Source organism: Sus scrofa, unplaced genomic scaffold (genome assembly GCF_000003025.6).
Source record: "Sus scrofa isolate TJ Tabasco breed Duroc unplaced genomic scaffold, Sscrofa11.1 Contig1475, whole genome shotgun sequence".
NCBI lineage: Eukaryota > Metazoa > Chordata > Mammalia > Artiodactyla > Suidae > Sus > Sus scrofa.
The window spans coordinates 5,546-11,521 of NW_018084889.1; the positions used below are offsets into that span (position 1 = coordinate 5,546).

General features: G+C 52.5%; 1 long non-coding RNA gene across 1 annotated transcript; it reads left to right on the forward strand.

Annotated features, from left to right (window-relative positions):
* Positions 1-4,039: 4,039 nt before the first annotated feature.
* Positions 4,040-5,516, forward strand: LOC110258176. The gene is made up of 2 exons (XR_002341012.1): positions 4,040-4,220; positions 5,013-5,516. It is a non-coding gene; the product is annotated as an uncharacterized LOC110258176 (long non-coding RNA).
* The last annotated feature ends 460 nt before the right edge of the window (positions 5,517-5,976 follow it).

Consider the following 5,976-nt stretch of genomic DNA (forward strand, 5'->3'; position numbering starts at 1 on the left):
AACAGGCCCTCACACCATGCACAAAAATAACCTCAAAATGGCTTAAAGACTGAAATATAAGACAAGACACCATCAAATTCCTGGAAGAGAACATAGGCAAAACATTCTCTGACATCAACCTTACAAATGTTTTCTCAGGTCAGTCTCCCAAAGCATCAGAAATAAAAGCAAAAATAAACCAATGAGACCTAATCAAACGGACAAGCTTTTGCAAAGCAAAGGAAAACAAAAAGAAAACTAAAAGACAACTTACAGAATGGGAGGAAAGAGTGTCAAATCATGGAACGGACAAGGGCTTAATCTCTAAAATATGCAAACAACTTATACAACTCAATAGCAAAAAGCCAACAACCCAATTGAAAAATGGGCAAAAGACCCCCATGCGTTTGTGAAAGCCTCTCCTCGTGCTCACTGAGTCCCGTGTTGACTGAGAAGGCAGACGGCAGCGTGGATACAGCTGAGGAAGCGCTCAGTGGAGAAGGCAGCAGGATGCACAGGTGCACCTGGCTGACTCCCAGGGGTGCTGCCTGAGGGCTCGAGGCCAGGGCATGGGGTCACCTGGATGGTTCTCAGCACCAGTGCTGAGCGCACCTGAATCTGTACTTGGAAACCAGAGAGCTGGGTCTTCAGCAAGGGAGAGGATGGGTGACCATATCTGTGCACCTGGGAGGAGGTGAGTGCCTCCTGGCAGGCACGGGATTGGTGTCCATGGGGAAGGGACAATTTTCCTCCCATCACGGACAAACTCATGACCTTCTCAGGCGGGGGTGGGGGGAGTAAATGGGAGGATGAGGGACTTAATACAAAGTGACACAGATTCTGATGAAACAGAGGCCTGGGGACCTGGGGACAGGAGGGAACAGGGACCCAGAGATCAGATAACCACAGTTATGGACCAGAGTAAACAGGATCCTCTTAGTGTCACATGACTTGTGTTTGGGGAGAGGTGCCCTTTGCAGTGGAGAAGCAGACACACATATGGGTCCCCACAATAGTGACATACGCAGAGGTGCCCCCAATGGTGACACAGGGCACACCAACAGGCACCCTACCTGATGGGGGACATGCATCCACAGGTGCCTCATACTGCCCATGCCTGGGCCCTGCAAGGAGGGATTTGCTGTATGTCACTCCTGCAGTCCTTTGAGGCCTGTGCAATTCAAATCCAGTTAGAAAGGAAACTTTTACTCCACAAGAATTACTGTGAGGAGGAAGGGGGACGATTACCTGGGATGAGGGTGCTAATGGGGGGACGATTACAATAGAGGGGGGGCGGTTACTGAAGAGGAAGGACTATATCCCTACAAGGAACACTAGGGAGGGGACTCGTGTACAGAGGCGACGAATGTGATGGGGATGTGACACTGAGTTGGGGCCAAGACAGTGTGGGGGATGATACCCTGGTGAGGGGACTCTCACCATAAAGGAGGACCACTGCTGTACTGGGGGGATGGTTCCTGCGGGGGGAAAGTTACGATGGGGGACTAGGATGACGTGGGGGTGCTGCAGCGGGGGGGAAGGTTACGATGGGGGACTAGGATGACGTGGGGGTGCTGTACTGGGGGGATGGTTCCCGCGGGGGGAAAGTACAATGGGGGACTAGGATGACGTGGGGGTGCTGCAGCAGGGGGGATGGTTCCTGTGGGGGGAAAGTTACGATGGGGGACTAGGATGACGTGGGGGTGCTGCAGCAGGGGGGATGGTTCCTGTGGGGGGGAAAGTTACAATGGGGGACTATGATGACGTGGGGGTGCTGTACTGGGGGGATGGTTCCTGTGGGGGGAAAGTTACGATGGGGGACTAGGATGACGTGGGGGTGCTGCAACAGGGAAGGGACTGTGACAGTACAGGGGGCTGCTGTGATAAAGGGGACTAGCCCAATAGAGGAGGCCCGTTCTGCAGAGAGTAATGATGACAGTAGAGGTGGGGCTATTTCTGTGGGGTATTCTTACCATAGAGGGGGGACTATTATCACTGAAAGGGGGTTCATTCATGCTGTAGCTTGTGACAGAATTTCCTTCATTTTTAGGTGGAAAAACCTTCCATTGTGTGGGTGGACAGCATTCTGCTTCTCTATCCACCCATCAATAGGCGTTAATTTCCCGTGTCATAATATTGTGGAATAACTTCAGAAAGTCCTATGAATCAAAGGTCATTGACTAGTAACTTTTTTCTTAAACTTTTTATTTTGAAAAACAGTAAGTTGAAGAAAAAGGGAGGAATGCATGTGAACTTCACTTGTGTTCAGGAATTAACACTCTATGATACTAGTCCCTGTGTGTGAACTGTGTGCATGGAGTGTGTGCTGTGTGTGCATAGCTGTGTGTGGGAGCACATGTTAGTGTGTGCAGGGCATATGTGTGCTATGCATTGTGTGCATGCACATTCATGTGCTAGTGTGTGTGTATTTGTGCTGTGTATGTGCATATGTTAGAGTGTGTGCTGCACATGTGTGTTCACCTGTGTGTTTGCTGGAACCACTTGCAAGTTGGTTGCAGACTAAACTGGGCCCCAAATACATCAGCACATCCTGCTCAGTCGATCCCGTGTTGCCATGTGAGGTCACAGATCTTGGGCATTTAAGTGGGTGCAGCAGGCTGTCCTAACAGAGTCTGTCTCCCTGCCATGGTAGCTGTCTCAGTAATGTCCTTCACATCTGCTCTAAGCCCCATTCGAGGTTCCACTTAGGCCCCCATTGCATTCAGCCACCTGTCCTGGATCTCCTTTAAGCCACAATGTCGTGATGGGAGAGCCTGGCCAGGGCTGTGGACCCCCCTTCTGTGGCCCTTGCCTCCAGGCCCTGAACGTGGCTCCTGTGTCCGCATCAGTCAGCACAGCCCCGACTGGGATCAGCCACACAGCCTCCTTCCTTGGAGGGTCCTGAATCCAGTCAAGGGGTTGATTCTCCCAAAACTCAGCATGAGGAGTGGGGGTTGATAGACCCCCTGGGTGTGAGAGCCTGTGCTTTTGAAAGAGCAGGCAGTGGGCATGTGGGGTGGATGCGGGCCAGCTGAAGGGCGCACGCAGGCTGCAGGTGGAAACCGGCAGGTGCCCAAGGAGCTCGGGCTCTGGGTTCCCTAATTGAGTGGCTTCTGTGCCCCAATGTCTCCCTGTGATCCCCCCACTCTGCACATGTTGCCATGAAGCAGAACATGGGGGCCAGGTTCTCAGCACCCTGAATGCACTCCACCCGGACTGTGCGGGACCGTCCTGCCCAGCTTCCAGGGCAGCCACTCCTGAGGAGACCAGGATGCTGGCATCAGGCCACATCTGGTCTGTCCTTGCTGGAGCCTAGGCTGCACTATGAAAAGCTCCTGGCTGATGCCTGGGTCCTGACCGTCATGTGGTCAGAGAAATTGGGAACATTTTGCTTTGCATGGTGAAATGTTTAGTGACAGAGAGACTGTGCAGTTGCCTGAGGAGGGTGAGGTGTAGAGCCCAATGTGGATTTATTCACCAAGAAATGGACATCCTCCTTCCCACAGGAGGCTGAGCCCCTGTCCAAAGATGAGAGAGTCCACATGGGTGACCTGTGCCTCCCAGGGGAGCAGCCCTAAGCCAGTTTAAACCTGACCAAGTTCTGTGTACACAGTAGATTTAGACCTCTCCATGTGCTGTCTACACTGAGTGTGTTCAGACCTGACCATGTGCTGTCTACAGTGAGAACACTTAGATTGACAGGTTCTGCCCACGCTAGGATGTGGGGGCCTGGGTGGAGACCCATCCTCAGTCTTGGAGCTTCAGGGCAATGTGGGGACCTGAGGAAGACCTGGCCTCAGTCCTGGGAAGTTCCACGGCTCTGTCTGAATGTCAGTGCTTAAGTGTTGGGTCTAGAGTTATGCGGGCTTGTCTGTTCGCAGTGTCTGCTCTGAGCATGGTGACCTGGCCTCCCAGGGGTCAGTGCCCTGGGAGGGCCCGAGTCCTACCCCTGCAATGGTCACCTTCCCTTGGGGTTGGTGCAGACCCCTCACCTGGGCTACCTCACAATGACTCCCATTCAGCAGCACACACAGGGGAGGAGGGGGCAGGTTTCCCTGGTGAACTGATTGCTGGGCTCGTGGATCTCCATTTAAGGCCAAAGGGCAGCAGGTGAGGAGGCCTTTAGAGTCTCCTTCTCACTTGGCCGAGCCCAGACCTGCGTCTTCGCTTTCAGCTCTGCTGTCCCATGAGTTTTCTCATCACCTCAGTGAGACGAAAGGGCTGAGCCTGCCAGAGTCAAGGTAATGTGTTCAACTTTATCATGGAAGCTTTAAAAGCAGTGAAGATAACCCAGAATCAAGTGAGAAGAGGAGGGGACTGACTTCTCTGGGACAAGTGTTGGGGGAGGAGATGGACCCTGCATTTCTTTCTACGGTCCTAGCAGCTCCCAGGGACCCAGCTCACAACGGGGGCCCACCCAGCACAGCCCTGGTATCAACCAAGGGGATGTGAGCCGAGGCACAGGGTTTGGGGAGGTGGGGTCACTCTGAGGGTGGATGTGGTACCCAGGTAAGGAGGCTGGGGAGTTGGGGTGGAAGTCTCACTCCCCCCACCCCACCCCCCACAGTCCTGGCTCTGTGGTCCATGAGTTGTGGACTCCAGGCCCCCATCTGAGCGGATTCCTGCAGTGTTTGCTGAGGGGTCAGTTTGGAAGAGCTGACCTTCAGTGTGAAGCTCAGCCTGTTTGCACCTCAAGACCCTGCATTTAGGGACGGCATATGAGGGACAGTGTGTCTGGGGCTCAGATGAACCATGACCTGACTGGCCATGTGGGTCTCTCTGGTCCCATCTCTTGGGCTGAGCCTCATCTGCGTCATCGCTGTCCCCACTGGTGCTCTGGGGACTCTGGCGTCCCTGCTCCCCTCTCCCTGCAGGTTGGAGAGAGACTGCTTCCTGGGTGGTCTCTGCTTCTGTGGCAGGAAGGACCCTGCAGGGGGGACCGCAGAGTGTGGGCTCTGATCCCAAGAGCATGGGGCTGGCATAGCATGCAGCAGCAGGGCTGTGACAAGTGTGTGGGCTGTCTCATCACACAGAGTGTTCCCAAGACTCCACGAAGATGGCGTGATGGGAGGCCTGGGACCCCAAAGGCCATGTTCCTGTCCGGAAGTACAGGCAGCACATCCACCCTGGACTCCAGATTCACCCCGCGTCTCCGCCATCTCCCTCTGTCATGTCTTGAACCCAGGAAAACAATGTGCAGTGATCATTTTCCACAATATAGGCCCGGTCATGTCAGAATCAGGGTCTCTAATTTAGGCGTCCTGGAATAGGAGCTGTTTTTTGGGCCTAAAGAGGGAACAGCTAATGAGTGTAAAACATTTTCAGGTGAAATTAATATTCAATGATTAGATTACTGGAATAGGAGCTGTTTTTAGGCCTAAAGAGGGAACAACTAATGACTGCAAAACATTTTCAGGTGAAATTAATATTCAATGATTAGATTACTGGAATAGGAGCTGTTTTAGGCCTAAAGAGGGAACAGCTAATGACTGCGAAACATTTTCAGGTGAAATTAATATTCAATGATTCTATTACTCAGCTGTTGACTTCTATTAGTCATAATTCTCCTGGTTTTAGATCTGCTGTAGAGGTTTAAATCTTCCCCATCTGTGTATTTGTAGCTTCAGGGTCATTGATGACCTGTGGTTTTTAGGGAAGAGTGACTGATTTCATGTATCATGTAGAGGACTGGCAATGCGGATGGGAAGTTAAGATTAGAACAGTGGGAGTTCCCGCTGTGGTGAAACGGGATCAGCAGCGTCTCTGGAGCAATGGGAAGCGGTTTCCATCCCCAGCCCAGCACAGTGGGTTAAGAACCCAGCATTGCCACAGCTACAGCATAGGCTGCATCTGCAGCTCAGATCTTGCCTGGGAACTCCATGTGTTGCAATGTGGCCAGAAGAAGAAGAAAAAAAATGGATCCCAGATCGTGGTGGATTCTGTAGGTCATAGAAGGTGTCATGAATTTCCTCTCGCTGTAACGGGAAGCCAGTAAGG